An 18,351-nucleotide genomic window follows, 5' to 3' on the forward strand; every position below is an offset into this window, starting at 1 on the left:
TCCTTTTTGTCTGCTTGAAATATTATTTTTTTCTCTGATCTAGAAACTCTGGATTTTTGGCTATGATGTTTCTGGGAGTTTTTATTTGGTGGATTCTTTCTTCATGTGACCAGTGGATTCTATTTTCACTTCACCATCTGCTTCTAAGAGTTCTGAGAAATTTTGACATATTTTTCTGACATTTGATATCTAGATTTTTCTGATTATCATTTAAAATAGTCTGATAAATTCTAAGATTATTTCTCCTTGTCCAATTTTGTCATTTAGTTGTTTTTAACATTATATTAATATTTTCATCTTTTTTAATTTATTCTGACATTTTTTTTGTCATATGGTTGACTCACTATTTTCTATTTAGTCCATTTAAGGCATTCTTCCTTTTTTCAAAAAATATTTTTCCTAATTACATATAAAATTATTTTAATATTCATTAAAAAAATTACAACATTTATTTCTTGAGTGAGGTTTTCCACCATTGGTTCAAAGGTATCCATTTTATCTTGCTATTCTTTCCTCCTTAGCCTTTCTATTCAGTAGCTTTTGCTTCATATCCTTCAGGTCCATTTGAAGTCCCTGTAGCTAGAGTACTTTTTGGTTTGTGCTCAAATTAGTTGGATAACTCTTGGGGGTTAACCCCTGGGTGTCTCTCAACCTACTGTATTTCTTCAACTCTATAACTGAATGGTATGAATACTGTTTTCTTGGTCTGGAATACACTCCTGAGTACAGGTTCAGAGGCCCCTCCTTGCTACAGGCTCTACCTATGGTCCTTCCTCCTGATGGGTTTAGGTATTACTCCTGAGCTAGGCTTCCATCACAGGCTTCAAAGACAGCTCCTGCTGGATTTTGCTCTGAGCCTTGACTTAGGTCACTTTGGTTTACTTTTCCCTTACCTGGGGAATCTACAAGAAAGCTCTTTGTTTGCTAGGCCAGGGCTGGTTTGGGGGTAGGCTGCCCAGAACAGTTGCTGACTATAGTCAAAGGCCTTAGGAAGTTTTTTTTCTTGCCTTAAGCACTGCAGAGATCAGGCAGAGAGTTCTGGAAATGCTGGAGGTTCCAGGGGTGGCTGCCTGTTCTCCAACCCACCCCATTCCAGCCAATTTGTTCTAGCTTTGTTCATGCTTATTTAGTATAGGCTCTCTAGGGAGCCCTTTATGGATTGCTAGGTAGAATAGAGAAATCTAGATGTGATTGTTTTTCTGGTCTAATAAAATGATGCATCTCTAAACCCCTGGTAGTATTTTCAGGGGATCTGGGATCATTTATATCCTAGCACACATCTTCCATCTGTCTGTCTTTCTATCTATCTATCTGTCTGTCTATCTACATTTTAATAGCAGTAACCTGGGTCTGATTCTAGCTCTGCCACTTATTTAGAATCTGCAAAACCCTATATGAGACCGCACTTAACTTCTCTAAACCTCAGTTTCCTCAACTGTGCAATGGGGATTCTAATGTTTGCACTATTCTCCCATAATGCAGGAGTGAGTTTTGTAAACCTTAAACCATCATAATCATGTAAAAACAATTATCTGTATCATTTCTAACACCTAGCAAAGTGTCTTGCACATTCTTAGGAAATGTGGAATTGAAGTATAGTCATTGAATTACATTCTATTCTATTTGCTATCTCATTTTAGGCAAATTATTAACTCTGATCTCCACCACCCCAGGTAGTTAACTTTTTTTCCCTCCTCAATTTTCCTCATACTATTCTAGCATAGATGTATTTGTAGGAAGAGAATACAATCTCTTTGAGGGCAAAGTTTATTTTGATTTTGTATCTATATCTTCAATACCTATGGCAGTACTTTGTACATAATAGACTATTAATAAATGTTTGTTGAAAGGAATTGAACTGAGGTGAATAAAATCATTGACTGGCACTTTAATAAAAATAGAGATAACCTGAAAAATGTAGATGATAATTTAATTCAAGGCTTTCTATTGGCAAAAACAATAGCAAACAAAAATCTAGAAATGGAAACTATCTCTTAACTGACACATTTTGACAAGAAAGTGTTCATAATTTTCCTTTTTAGTTGGAAACATAAAATGTGATAATTTTAAAAACCCTGCTTTGAAACATCAAAAAATCTTTCAAATTCAAAGGCCTGTCTTAATTGTTTTTCCATGTGCATTTTCTTGGCTTCCCTATTTTCATCTGGGCATTAGCAAATTTGCTACTTTAGTGCTCATCAAGTTTTACAACCTTACACTATAGCTTTAAAAAGGAAATACTTCTTAAAACAAATGTCTTTTCCCCCCATTTCCAAAAGCAGTGGTTTATATGTGTTTAAAAATGTATTCTTCAAAGAATTAGAAAGCAAATTTAGGGGTGTTTCACACCCTAGAGTTTACAGAACAAATTTCTGTCTCTCTGTCATCTAGTCAGTTACTGAACAGTGGGAGTTAATAAGCTTCAAAATACAAGAAGCTGCCACAATAGTGCATCTTGTTATCATTTGATCTGTATCTCTCTCCTTCCCCTGCCCCTCCTCCTTCTCCCCTCCCCCCCCATTTAGAGTGCTAACTTTCCTTTCAGAGTCTCCTATCTCCAAAGCTTGCCTTATTACATCTTTAATGTGTTAACCCCCTGCCCAAGAACAGTGCGAACTCTGGGGGTGTTTATAAGCAAGGCTGAAGTCCTTAGGGTAGGCAAAACAAAGCTGCAGTGCTTCTAGAGGATTTCATCTACTTTCAAAGGGGAAGGTCTACAGAGTTAAAATCAGTCCTATTGAATAATTTTCTCTCCTGTTAAAAGTCTCATAGGTGCAAGTAAACTTGAAAACTTACTCTCTACTTGAAGCTGTAGGCAAGTCAAGAATCACTGATTAAGCCCTTACTATGTGAAAAGCACTAAATATTGTGTGACAAGTATGAAATGATGAGAATAGAAATACAAGCAAAAAGATGGTCCTTCTCCTCAAGGAACTTCTATTTTAGTGGGAGAAGACAACTCAGAAAAGTAAGTTTAAAAGCAGGGGAGGGAAAGGGAAGATCATAGTCATGGGGGTACATGTTGGAGAAAGAAGGCTAAAGAGTCAGGAAAGGAGCCCAAAGAGGAATGAAGGAGTGAACATGACTGGCCTGGGCACTTTCCTTATGATGGAAGTTCTCTAAGGGCAGGGGACCAGTGCTCTTCTGAGATGAGAAGGTTTCTGGGACATGATGGAGAAGAATCTGTTGCTATTGAGATTTTCCTAAGAATGATAATTTATAGTTTCAGAGAGTTGCCTAGAGAATTGAGAAATTAAGTGACTTTCCCAGAGTCCCATAGCCAAAATATATCAGAGGCAGAATTTAAACTTAGATCTTTCTAACTTTGAGACCAGCTGTAGAGCCTGAAAGTCAGGAAGGCCTGAGTTCAAGCCTGACCTTATACTCTTACTACCTGTGTGATGCTGAGCAAGTTCCTTAACCACTGTGTACCTCCATTTTCTTATGGGTAGAATGCTATATAATATATATCATATAAAAAATATATATATATATATATAATAACAGACTAACATAATAGATATAATAATAGCATCCACTTTCCAGGGTTGTTGTGAAGATCCAATGAAATATTATGTGTAAATTACTTAGCATTGGAGCTGGCACATAGTAGCAACTATAGAAATGGTATTTATAGGGGCGGCCAGGTGGCTCAGAGAGTAAGAGCACTGGCTCCAGTGTCAGGATGACCTAGGGATCAAATCTGGGCTCAGATACTCAGCACTGCCCCCAGAAATAACTGGCCGTGTAACCTTGAGCAAGTTACTTAACTCTGATTTCTTTAAAAAAAAAAGAAAAAGAAAAAAAGAAATGGTATTTATCATTTTTTTATTATACCAAATTGCCTTTTTGGGGTGCTTTTTATATACAATATCTTATTTGGTTCTCATGACAACACTACAGTATAGATATTTTTATCCCTTTTTCATAACTTAGGAAACAGACTACAGGATGATAGAATCAAACATGCAGAACTAGAAAAGACCTTAGTGGTCACTTTATACAATCCTTCATTTTATAGATAAGGAGAAGAAAAAATATAAAGGTTAAGTGATAGTCGTGGTCACAGATTAATGGTGAGAGACATGATTCAAATTCTGGTCTTCCTGACTCCAAGGCCAATAATGTAACTACTACACTTTGTCAAAGTTAAGTGATCCATTCCTGGTCACACAACTAGCAAACGTCACAGATTTTTGCATCAGTATGTATCTCATGACTCCAATGACAATTCTCTTAATTTACTTACCCCAACTGGAATGGTAGTAGAAAAGAGAAGGAAGAGGGATAAAATGCAATAAGAAGAGGAAGGAAAAATGGAATTGAAGTCAGGAGACAATGGTTAACATTTAAACTTGTTTGCTATCTCTATAAGTGCAGGCCCAGGTTCTTATGTAGACTCTCTAGTTTCCTTAGTGCTTAGCATAGTGTTCTGCATGCCATAGGCACTTAATAAATGTTTATGAAGTTGAATTGTATTGACTGACCTGTTTTATGCCTCTGTGAGTGGAAAAGGATATGGAAGAATTCACATTTTCAGAAGAGTAACTGAAATGTTTTTCTTGCATGTCAAGCACTGAATAGAGAGACCAAAGGCCAAGCTCTGAAAGCTTTGCTATACTTGTGAGGAGAAAATTATTTTGGCAGCAGCATTTCAGTCCTATACCATAAATTATAAAGGCCCTTTCAGAAGCAACCTATTTAAACATGTTGACTTACCCTTCCAGTAAAATGTTTATAGAAAGGATTTGCTACAGGGAACAGTTTTAAAGACTGCATTATACTGTCAGGGATATTAAAACACCAAACCACAAATTGGTTACTAGGGGTACGCAAATCAGAGCTTTGAATGTCAAAGTAAAGTTACTACCAAAGCCTGGAGAGAGATAAGACCTAAGAAACTTACTGAGGTAAGAAACCAAATATTTAAATAGCAAGTCTGACAGACTACAGGACACTTACATGGCAGCCTGAGAAAACCTGTCATGGGCTATAGCAAGAATCTATTATAGCTGAACTAGGCCAAATGCAAACATGCTGTCCTCTTTAAAAAAAATTAAAAGGACTAACTCAAATAGCAATGAAGAAAGACAAATATGCACACAAGAAAGACATACAATGCAGCCATGTTGAGATCCTTGCTATATGCCAGCTGTTGAGGTCCAGAGTTAACAAGCTAGACAAACTGAGAGTCTAAATTCACCATACACATGAGAATTATAGCAGAGTAGTCAGATAAGTAGGCCACTAGGTCATACTAGTGTATGGGGTGGGATGTGGCGCCAAGATTCAGAAGGACTCTTCCTGAGTTCAAATCCGACTTGACATTGTATTGATGTTGTATAATTGACGTTGTATGACCATAAACAAATCACTTAACTCTGCTTGCCTCAGTTTCCTCATCTGTAAAATGAGCTGAAGAAGGGAATTGCAAACCACCCAAACATCTTCAACAAGAAAACCCCAAATAGGTTCGCACAGATGTGACTGAATAACAACAAAAACACTAAGACAAATAAACTCGCTTTAAAGATGCAAAGATAAATTCTGAGTAGGCTAGTAAAGAGGTAACTGTTTGAATATTTTACGTGTCTACTCTGCCATACTTCCTGCTCTATCATTTTCATTTTCCATTTTTTTCAGTCATGTCCAGCTAGGAAACATATCACTAGCTAAAAAGGTAGCACTATGTTATGGATTCATACTAACTGATCAACAGCTTGAATAAACATTATTTCATGACCAAAGTATGTACTGCTCTTAATGGTTATCACAGTGCCTGGCACATACTAGGTGCTGAGTAAATATTTATTGATTGACTGAAGATTGCAATGAAAACTTGAATTGACAAAACCACCAGCATATGAGGTAACTTGGTATAGAGGAGAAAGCAATAGATCTGGACTCAGTAGAGACATTGAGGTTTGAGTCTTGTCTCTTATGCTTACTAATTATTTTACCTTAGCCAAATCAAATGAGGTCTCCAACCTTTCAGTCTCTTCTAGGCAAAATGGAAATAATAATGATATTGACCTGCCAGGATTGTTGTAAGGATCAAATGAGATATTACCAGTAAAGAACTATATAAATGTCATACATTATTACTAATGGGATGACTTACAGGTGGTCATAGACCACAATCCTCTGTAGTAGATATGTCTAGGTTGGAGAAACTTACTGAGGCAAGAGTCTTTGTAAGACAGTCAGTGATCAGCCTTTAGGTTTATCAAGGTCCTCCATTTTGATGTATACCCATTGTCTATCTTTCTCATTCTTTTGATAATCTCAAGTCACAGTGGACTATTTATGGACTATGCCATCAGAAAGCCAACCACAAAGTCCGGGAGACTTGGGTTCAAGCCCGAGACCTACCCCTGGAACATACTGGCTATTGGGTCTGGGGTTATTTACCCAGTATAGAACAGTTTCTGATCCATATCCATTTGAGACTATACTTCGCATGGAACTCTCAATACTGATGAAATCATAGATCCAGATCAACCCAATAGTTCTCTACGCCCCAGTGATATTCAGACATGAGAAGTTGAAATATGAAATTAGCAGAATAAATATTCTTTAGATTCTTAGGACCTTTTTCAGTAAAAATTATGGAAAGGTCAGAGTAAGTAAAATTAAACAGGTGTATTACAGTGGTGAAGAAAACTGATTCTAGAAACAAAGAATTTAAATTTTACCTCTGAATCTATTTTTATTTTTTTACTCAAGGGCAAGACAATTAACATCTTTCAGTATGAGTTTCCTTACATCCAAAAAGAGGAGATTGGATTAGATGTTCACCACCTGGTGTTGAGTTGGGAGACCTTGACACTTCTGCCTCAATCCTTGAAAGGAGAGCTTCTGACACCTCCTTCCATTTCCTGAAGACTAGAATGGCTAGCACTCCACTAGCTATACTTCTTCCCTAATTACCCTTTCAGGCATTGGCTACACTATCTCACAAATAAAGGACATAGTCTCCCACTACACCTAGGATAATTTCCAGTAGTCTTGATCTTTATCTTGCCACTGGACACAGATGGCTTTGGAGGACAGAGTAAGGTGGGTGACTTTGCACAGCCCTGCTTCATTTACATCCAATTCCAAGTGCAAATCATGGCATCACCTTCCTGATGTCATGGTCCTTTTTGAGAACAAAGGATCAACCACAAACCACAACAACGTGTCCCAATCTGGACCCCTCTCTTCATTGGTTGGAATGGGGGAGTGGAAATATTCCTTGCTCCTCATTACCACTTCCAGTCAATTAGTCATCAGTCAAATAAGCTCATAATCTCTGACTTCAGGGAACTAACATTCTACCAGAGTGTCGAGAATATAAAAATAATTCTGTACATCTAAGATATATATCACGTAACATAGGAAGCAATCTCAGAAAGAAGGCACTAGCATTGGGGAGTGTGGGTGGGAAGGTGGACTGGGAAAGATCTCACAGAAGATTCTCTCTCTCTCTCTCTCTCTCTCTCTCTCTCTCTCTCTCTCTCTCTCTCTCTCATATTCCTCATTCTGAAAAATCCTGAATTTATTGTATTTCCTGTGTTAGCTATCACCCTCTCATATTTCTTGCTGTTCTCAGCTAAACTTCTAGAAAAAGCTACCTGCCCTCTATACCTCCTCTGCCTCTCTGTCTACCAGCTTCTTTAGAACTCTGCAACCTGGCTCCAATCCCATCATTCAAAAGAAACTGCTCTCTCTAAATAGTAATATCTTAATTGAAAAATTGAATGGTCTTTCTCACTCTTTGCATCATCTGACATTGCTGACTATTTCTTGTCCTGGATTTAATCTCCTCTCAGGGTTTTTGTGGCACTCTTCTCTCCTGCTTCCCTCCTACCTGACTGACTATTCCTTTTCATTGTTCCCTGCTAAGTCATCCTCCAGGTCATGCTCACTAACCATGTCTGTCTCCCAAGGATCTCTCTTGCTCCCTCTTCTCTTTTTACTCTATGTTTTCTCAACAAAAATTCATGTTTCCCCATGAATTTAATTAGCATCTCTAAGCAGATTATTTTCAGATTTATATATCTGACCCTTGTCTCTTTCTTGACTTCCAATCTGTGTCATCAACTGCTTAATGAACACATCAAATTGGATATCTCAAACCCCATCTTCTCCCAGCTCAATAAACTCCAATGGGGATCCCTATTACCTCCAATATCACATATGAAGTCTTCTGGTTAGCATATGAGTAAATTACATCTTGACTCCTTTCTACCTTTCCAAATTTTTTATACTTTATGCCCCTTTACATGCTCTGCATTTAAGGCATACTCTCTACTTGAAGTTCCTTAAATAAGACACTCCATTATCTCTCTCTGTGCCTTTACAATGATTATCCCATTGTCCCCCATGCCTGGAATCCATTGTTTCTTTACCTTTGACTCTTAGGAACCTTAGCTTCCTTCAGAAGTCAGTTCAAACATCTTGTTAGTAGGAGACATTTCCCCATCCTGATGATGCTAAATTCCTCTCCCCTCAAGCTTACCTTCCATCTAATCTGTATATGTTTTAAATTTTATATATATATATATATATATGCATATATATATAATATATATATATATATATGTTATCCTTGTTACTAGGAAGTGAGGTCATTGAATGCAGGGATGATTTTTTTCCTTTCTTTTCTTTTTTAAACAGGAAACTAGATGGTAAAGTGTATAGAATGTGCAGACCTGAATTCAAATCCAACTTCAGATAGTTCCCATCTGTGTGATCCTGAGCAAGTCATGTAACCTCTGTCTCTTGGTTTTCTCATGTGTAAAAGAGGGATAACATTACTTACCCCCCAGAGATGATGTAAGGGCCAAATGTTTGTCAAGTACTTAGCAGAATGCCTGGTATGTAAAAGGCACTTAATAAATGCTGGCTTCCAGCCTTCTTTTCTTTGTATTCCCAACACTGTAAACAATGCTTGGCATAAAGTAAGAACTTAAGACTTACCTCATGATTGATGTCCTTTTCAACTCTAGACCCGTGATCCTGTGAAATCCATGCTTAGAGATCACTTTAAAGGAAATACATTTTTATGTTACATATTTATGTTTAGAATCCACCATTTTTCCATGTGAAAAAAAATAATCCCGAGTCTTTGCTTTACTATGGTGATACTAGAATTAAAAATTCTGAGGACAGGTATTGTTTTGGTTTTATCCTTTTTCTCCAAGTGTTTAAGAAAATGCTTATGGAGTTGGATTGAATTATAAATGTCATGATCTTTGACTAAATAAGTCATTGCTGCCCAAAATATCAATTTATAGTACTAATAACTTCTGTTACTTTTTTTGGATTTAAACAAAAACTGGGGGATTAATTCCTTGATGCTAGTCTGAATAAGACCTTTTGAAGAATGTCCTAGAGATCCATCATAGGATTATAGATTTAGAGCTAGGAAGGATCTTGGAGAACATTGAATCAGACCTCTTTCATTTTACAGGTGAAAAAACTGAGTAACTTGTTCATGGTGGGATAAATAGAAATCTAAGTCAAGATTTGAATAAAGATCTTTCTGACTTCCAAACCAATGTTCTTACCACTGCTTCCTGCTTGGCCCTGGATTCTTTTGCATTTTTCTCAGTGACTTTTATGAACATTTAAATGACACGTATATTAAATTTGCAGATAACACAGAGCTCAAGCAAATAGAAATACTTGGCATTTATGTATTGTATTAAAAAATATAACAGGATTATTTTCCTAAAATAAATTTTCCTAGGGGATCTTTGATATATAGATTTAACTAAAACATTGGGTGATGGAATTCCACAAAGATCTTCATGGACTAGAATGGTTGACATTTTTAACAAATGAGATGTAATAGAAATAAACATGAAAGATCATGTTTAAAAAAATCAGTTCCACACATTCAAGATGAGAGATCTAAAGCTAGTGAGATGGAGACCCAAAGAATTCATGCAATTTAATAGACTTTGAGTTTAATATAAGTGACAGTTTGAATGAGCAGACAAAAAATATTGGCAAGTGTTAAGCTACATTGAGAGAGCAGTGTCTTGAACTAGGTTCCTTTCTGGTCTGATCTTATTTGGAATATTGTATTTATTCCTATGTTACTCCAAATAGATTGTAAACTCTTTCCTAGTATCTACATCTATGTCTTACAGTGCTATGCAACTATAGACCAGAAATATATATTTGTTAAATGGAGGAATATTGCATGCCATTTGGGAGATTGAAGTTTGAACAAATATAATTTTTGTAACCTATTTATTCCCACTAACGTGCTATGTCTGTATAAAATTAGTTACTGCCAAAATAAATCCTTATAAAACCTTAGATTTGACATGAACTTAACATTTGAAGAAGACTAGTGGCTATGACATCAATAGCATCTTTTTGACACTGGTTTGCTCATTGATAATGGGTTACTATGTTTTATTCATTTTTTTATAGAGCAGTAACATAGTTTGCCAGGTACATGCATTTCATCATTCATCTGAAAGCTTTCAGTGGATTTGATGCAGATGGTAATTTATTTGTACTCAATTCATGTTGTTCTTTTCAGAGTTCTTTTAATGCTCATTGTGTGATTTTTAAATGTATGAAGGTTGGAAAATGTCAAGTTGTGCTTTATATAAGCAGCTTTAAGTTTTGTTAAGTATGTTAAGCTTTAACATACAACATGATCAAAGACAAAGCAATAGATGTGAGTGGAAAACTTAAGTGTAATTGTTGTAAAATCATTCCCTTATGGTTTTAGAGCCTAAGGTCTAGAAGAAATTCCAAGTGACTGTCCTGGAAGGCAATTTGGAGATTGTAGCAAGAAACTGTTCCACTCCCCTTCTTTATTCAGTGCTCATTCTAACTCAATGAAAATTCTTTACCTGCAATCAATCAACAAGTAGCTATTAACTGCCAACTATGTTTGAGAGCACCATGTTATAAATTCAATGAATGAAACAACCCTTATTGGCAAAGAGCTTTGGTTTTAATGTTGGAATATACATGCACTTAATTTTTTTTTTTGCTTTTTTTTTGGAGGGCAATTGGGGTTAAGTGACTTGCCTACAGTCACACAGCTAGTTTTTGTGTTAAGTATCTGAGGTCGGATTTGAATTCAGGTCCTCCTGACTCCAAGGTCAGTGCTCTATTCACTGTGCCACCTACCTACCCCATATACATGCACTTTAGGATTCAAAAAAACATGGTATTTACCTAAGTAACCTCCCCATGTCCATAATTTATAGGAAGTACTCGCTATAAGACAAGTTATTCAATTGCTTTAGGGGGTTATTAGTTCTGAACTGAGTGAGGAATATAGAAAGATCCCCTTTCCATTAACATAAGAAGCATCCAGGTGATACCTGTAGGGTCTGAAAATCTTTGTCATTTTCAGCTGCATTTTTGCCAAAGGCCTAAATATTGACGCTGCAATAGATGGACTGCATTAAAAAAAAAAAAAACACCAGAAAGCCTGTGCCATGAAAGCCAGCAGCTCAACAAGATGGGGAGATCTGATTTTTTTAAATAAGAAGTCCTGTGTGAAAAAGTGATGATAAATATGAAGCAGTATTAGCATAAATTTCTTACAAAAACAGACTAAATGTTATCTTGAGCTCCTTTAACTGTTGCATAAACAATATTAATATTGCTTTAGAAATTATAACCATTTTGCAGTAAAGCAATAATCATAATTCTTTCCCATCTCTCGTGATTGTTTTATAAGAGGCCCTGCTGAAACTGTGCCCAAGGGCTACTGCAAATAGAAATACTTGGCATTTATTTATTGTTTTTAAAAATATAACAGGATTATTTCCCTAAAACAAATTTTCCTAGGGGCTCTTGATATAAAGATTCAAAAGTATAAACTTACCAACCCCCAGCATCAAAGAGATAAAATATTTTAATAGTTATCTTCTCTTCTTTATTACTTAAAAATTCCAAGACAGGTAGAATTGATTTGGAGTACCTATTAGAAACCACAGTTAAAGATGTTAAGTAGGGCTTCTTCCTAAATTTTTAATGCCATTTAATTTTGGCAAAGAATTATAAAATTATTTTTTATCTCTTGAATGGCAATTATTAACTACTTCATTCTTAAAAAAATTTTAAATGGAAGCATTTCAGTATTTTTTGTTCTCTTTCCCTAAATTGCTTGGCTCCTGTGAGGTCCTGTGACCTCCCTTAGGTCCTGTGCAGTGGGGTTGGATCCAGCTTGTACCAGCTTGGAATAACTGATTGTTAAATTTTCAGTGTAAGCATTTACAACTTGGAAATTGGTAAATGCTACAAATCAGGACTTGCTGTATTATATTGTTGATTTTTAACCTTAAGAAAGTGAGAGAAAAATGTAACAAATTAGATTAAACTTAAAGAAAGTTGTGTTATAGGGGCGGCTAGGTGGCACAGTGAGTAAAGTGCTGGCCCTGGAGTCAGGAGGACCCGAGTTTGGTTCCAGCCTGAGACACTGAACACCTACACAAAAATACTAGCCGTGTAACCTTGGGCAAGTTACTTAACCCCAAATTGCCCTCCAAAAGGCAAAAAAAAAAAGTTGTGTTATGCATACATTTTTTGAGAGTTGGTTATTAGATATTCACCAGTATACCTTTGATCCTATGACACTGAAATGTTCTAGTTTGACTTCTCTTTAGTTTCTTTTCCTAGGTTACCATCCAATTCCATCTCATAAGTAAGAATGTCCCCTCATGCTTTCTTCATAGGCTTTTTTCTCTTCTTTCTCTACAATATTTCCCTAGGTTATTCCATCTGTTCCAGTGAGTTCAATTAATGTCTTTACACAGATGAATTCCAAATCTATATCCACCCCAATCTCTCTCCTGAATTCAAGGCCTGCTCTACCAACTGCTTAATGAACACCTCCATCTACACGTTCTTTTGGTGTCTCTAATTCAAAGCTATCTTCTCCTAACCCCACTCCTCTAAATGTCCCTCTTCCTATGATTGCACCACCATCTTTCTCACCCATGTTTACAACCCCAGGGTCATCCTTGATGCCTCTCTCTCTCCCTTCTGCCCCACCCACAGCAGTCTCACCAGCTGCCAAGACTAGCCAATCCTCTACAGTACTGGTGCTATACCACTCAAATGGAAATAAGGGCCACTGATTTATATATGAGGATCCCTGCTGGCTGAATATTGATTTAGCTTAAAAGATAATATCTATTTTTATTGCATTTTTTGTTAAATATTTTCCAATTTTATTTTAATCTGGTTTGGATCTTTTAGGGGAGTTTTGTAGGCCATATGTGGCCCTTCCTCTTTGTGTTTGATATCTCTGCCCTACATCTCTTGCATCTCTTCCTTTTACTCCACTACTATGACTGTTAACCTAATTCAGGTCCTCATCACCTTTCATCTAGACTATAATAAAAGTCTCCTAATTTTTTTCCCTGTCCCTCATTATTAAATTCAACCTTCACATAGTTATCAAAACAATGCTCCTAAAACAAAGCTCTCTCTGTTTGTTCCCCAGCTCAAAAATCATCAGTCACTCCCTACTGTTTCTAGGACAGATTCCTTAGTCTGTCAGTTAAAACTTTCCATAATTTGGCTTTGACCTAATTTTTTCAGCCTTATTTTACATTATTCCCTTTTTAGTCAAATAGGACTATTCAAAATTTTATCTCCCATCTTCTTGCCTCCCTCACTGACTGTTACCCAAATACTCCTTTCTCAACTATACTGGCATCCTTATATTGCTTCCAATGACTCACTTAATGAAATATCTTTCATGAAACTTTCTTTGAATCAAAATTTATTGTGCGCTTTCGCTTTTCCAATTACCTTCAAATTAATATGTGCATTTTGTATATACATATTAGAATGTAAGCTCCATGAGGACAGGAACTATATCATTGTTGTCTTCTTATAGTACCTACCATAATATACTCTTTACTTCAAGAAACTATGATTTTGTCACATTCACAGTGTGTGAATTTCTTCTGTCTAATCAAGTTGCAACCCATGGATAATTTATAGTCACTGTGTTACTTGAAAAACAGAGAGGTTAAGAGACTTGCTGATGGTCACACATTTAGTTGAATTTATGGCAGGAATTGAACCCAATGCTTCCTGACTTCAGTCTAGGTTTCTATCCATTATGTCTCAATTTCTTGCATGTAGTTGGTTTTTAATGAACATTTAATAAATTGAATGAATCAGTGTTTAAATTGAACCTGTCAACAGACATTGAGTTTACTATGTGCCTATGTGCCCCCTACTATAAAAAAAAACTTCAGTTGATGCATCAACCCTTGCTATCATCCTCTATGTCACCTCCCTTTTAAGACTAAACTCTTTGAAAGGACCTTTTACCAAAGAAGCCCTCGCTTTCTGTCTCATTACTCTTTTCTTAACTCTATAAAGTCTGACTCCTAACTTTACCTTTCAATCAAACTCTCACCTTGTAACAACCTTAAAAATTGCCAAATTCAATGGCCTTTTTCTCAATCCTCTCTCTTCTTGACCTACAGCCTTTGAAACTGTCAATCCCTCTGTTTTCCTCCATACTCTCATCTCCCTAGGCTTTTGCTTTGTTTGCTTTTGTCTTTTTTGGAGGGGGGAAAGCAGGGCAATTGGGATTAAGTGACTTGCCCAAGGTCACACAGATAGTATTAAGTGTCTGAGGTCACATTTGAACTCATGTCCTCCTGACTCCAGGGCTTGTGCTCTATTCACTGTGCCAACTGGCTTCCCCTTCTCCCTAGGTTTTTATGGCACTCCTGGCTCTCATCCTAGCTCTCTCATTGCTCCTTTTAGGTCTCCCTAATGTGTCTGGGTCATACTAATATTTGAGTGTTATATTTGAGATGAGTCTTAAAGGAAACTAGGAATTTCAAGAGGCAGATGAGGAGAGAGAACATTTCAGGAATGGAGGATGATTGCTATTACAAAGGAAAAGAGAAGGGAGATGCAGTATCATCCAAGAAGCCCTGTGAGTAGTCCAAAATAGCTACACCAAAGAGTGTGGTGTGGAGGGAGTTGATGCATAAGAATACGTCTTAGGAAGTTAGGTAGGGGGATGGGTTTTGAAGAACTTTAAATGTCAATAAATAACACTTAATAAGAATATATAGCTCTTTATAAGTAATATTGTCTGACCCTCACAACAAAGCTGGGAGTTAGATGCTATTGTTATCTTCCATTTTACAAATGAGGAAACTGAGGCTGAAAAAGAATAAGTAACATTCCCAGAGTCATATAACATGTAAATGTCTGAGCCCCAATCTGAATTTAGGTTTTCTTGACTCCAGAATTGGTATTCTATCCACCTAGCTCTTTTAAACCAGGACAACAGGAATTCCATTTGATCCTAGCTGTAATAGAGAACCACTGGAGTTTGAAAAATAGGAGGATGATGTGGTGAATTCAACTGAAATTTCTTATCTAGAATCATAAAATTTTAGAGAAGAAAGGAACCTCTGAACAAAACTGAACCTGAAAAGAGCACTCAAACCTTCTGAGGATTTTCTTTTTCAGAGTTTTGCTACAAATAGGAAGAAAATATATGATGGTTAAGAAGCAAAGAAGAGAAAAGTTGTGAAGCTTGCTAAATCAATCATATAAATGAATCCAAGCTCTATGTGAAAATCTACCAGGAACTAAGTCTTATCCTTTGGTAGTGTCCCTCCCTCATTTAATTCTGTTGCTTCTTCCATAAATCCTCAGAAACAATGGACTCAGTACTGTTTGGGTTGGATGTTTACCTCTAGTCCATGAATTCAGGTTATTCAAAGTTCTAAAATTCAAATCCCCAAATGTAACTCCTGGTATGGTGAATTTCAGATGCTATTCTTTCTCAAAGGGTTCTCAGGCTTTCAGGATTTAAGAAACTTACTTTTCAGGGGTGGCCATGTGGCACAGTGAGTAAGAGCTCCGGCCCTGGCATCAGGAGACAAAGGATCAGTTCCAGCCTCAGATACTTGCACCCATACAAAATAACTGGCTGTGTAACCTTGAGCAAGTTTCTTAACCTCAATTGCTTAAAAAAAAAGAAACTTACTTTTCCCGTTCTAATACTAGACTCACTTTCTTGAAGTAGGTTAATAATAATAATAACAACAACAATAACAGCATTTTTTTTTTTTTTGCTTTGTGGAGGGCTGTTGGGGTTAAGTAACTTCCTCAAGGTCACACAGCTAGTTTTTTTCATGTGTGTGTGTGTGTGTGTGTGTGTGTGTGTGTGTGTATGTGTGTGTGTGTGCTAAGTGTCTGAGACCAGATCCGAACTCAGGTCCTTCTGACTCCAGGGCTGGCACTCTACTCACTGCACCACCTAGCCGTCCCAATAACAGCATTTATATAGCACCTCTGGTGCCAGGAACTACACTAAACTTTATAAATACGAGGTCATTTGATCCTCACAACAGGCCTAGGAGGTAGGTGCTATTATTGTCCCTATTATTGTTATTATTATATAATACACATTACATTATTATTGACAAGGGTTCTTCTCAATCTATCATCCAAAGCTAATGAGTTCCTTTTTTTTTGGCATAGAAAGAACATTAGATGCCGTAAATGAAATCCTCCCATTTTAAAGATAAAGGAAATAAGGCTAAGTGACTGGTCCAACGTCATAGAGGTAGTAGGTAGAAGAGCCAAAATTGAAATCTATGTGCTTTGAGACCAAGTCCAGTGCCCTTTCTGGTGTAATATCATGTCCCTTTTATCAGTGTTGTGTCTAATATGCCTAGGGACATCCAGTTATAGTATAGAAACTCAGTTCAGTAAGTATTCCTTTGATAATTTTGATATGCATGGGTGGGGACCCTGAAGCCTCAAGGCCACATGTAACCTCTTAAGTCCTCAAGTAGGGCCCTTTGGCTGCATACAAACTTCACAGAACAAAGTTTGGTTTCAGTCAAAAGGCAGCACTTGAGGACCTAGAGGGCCACATGTGGCCTCAAGGCTGAAGGTTCCCTACCCCTGGAAAGTATATAAAGCAACCTCATTAATATTGTCATTTTTGTTATATTGGTACAACACAGCCATGTGCAAAGAAGGGTCCTCCAGTTATTTAAGTTGTTTTGGAGGCAGCTAGGTGCTACAGTGGATAGAGTGCTAGCCTTACAGTCAAGAAGTCTTGAGTTCAAATGTGATCTCAGACACATACTAACTGTGCAACCCCGGGCAAATCACTGAACCTTGTTTACCTCAGTTTCCTCATCTCTAAAACGAGATGGAGAAGGAAATGGCAAACCATTCCAGTTTCTTTGCCAAGAAAATTCCAAATGGGGTCACAAAGAGTTAGTCACAAGTCAAATGAATGAAGAACAACAACAAATACTTAAGATGCTTTAGAATTTTTAATTGAATCTACAGAATATTTTGAGTACTTTGGTAGGCTCTTCCCCAAATATCTTACACATTTTATTTGGGTTAGTCTATTTTTTAAGGTGTTATTTTCTTCAGTCAGGCTGTTGACTTGCTTTTCATGATTTTCTTGCATCTTTCTCATTTCTCTTCTCAATTTTTTCCTCCACTTCTCTCACTTGATTTTCAAAATCCTTCTTGAGCTCCTCTATGGCCTGCAACCAATTCATATTTTTCTTGGAAGCTTTTGATGCAGGAGTTCTAACTTCATTGTCTTCTTCTGGTTCTATTTTGATCCTCTTTGTCCCCCAAAAAGAATTCTATAGTGTGATTGTGTTTCCTCTGTTTGCTCATTTTCTCAGCCAATTACTTGACTTTTGAAAAGCTCTTTGCTATGGTAGAACTCTGCTTCCAGAATGGAGGAAGCTGTATCCCAAATTTCTGGGGTTTTTGCAGTTGTCAGAGCTGCTGTGGAGGGCACCCTCTGTACAGCCACCACAAACTCTGGCACTCTAGTGTTCCTCACCCCAGGATCATCACACAAAACTGTGACCTAGATCCAAACAGGTCAAAGCAAGAGCAATTACCCTCTGAATGTTCACTTGGTCCCTCTACAATTTGCAGGCCAGGAGCTCCAGAGGCAGCCACACAGCAGCAGCTGCAGCCACTTTGTACACATTTTATTTGGAATTGAATTTTCCTTTCTATTATAGCCTCTTGAATTGTGTTACTATTACAAAGAAATGCAGTTTATTTTTGAGACTTTATTCTGTAGTCTGTTACTGGGTCTCAGTTGGTATTTTTGCTGATTCCTTAGGATTTTCTAAGTAAATCATGATGTCATTAGTAAACAGGATGAGTTACAACTAGTCTTTACCTTTATACTCCTTCAATTTCTTTTTTACTCTCTTAGTTTTGTATTTTGCTGTCTTATTACTACTAATAGCATTTCCAGAATTATTACAAATAATAGTGTGAAAAGTAGATATCCTTACTTAACTATCTTATTTTACTTAGAAAGCTTCTGTTGTATTT

The sequence above is a fragment of the Petaurus breviceps genome, unplaced genomic scaffold (assembly GCF_028583685.1).
Source record: "Petaurus breviceps papuanus isolate PSGF00001 unplaced genomic scaffold, PetGlider_PUasm1.0 90763, whole genome shotgun sequence".
Lineage (NCBI taxonomy): Eukaryota > Metazoa > Chordata > Mammalia > Diprotodontia > Petauridae > Petaurus > Petaurus breviceps.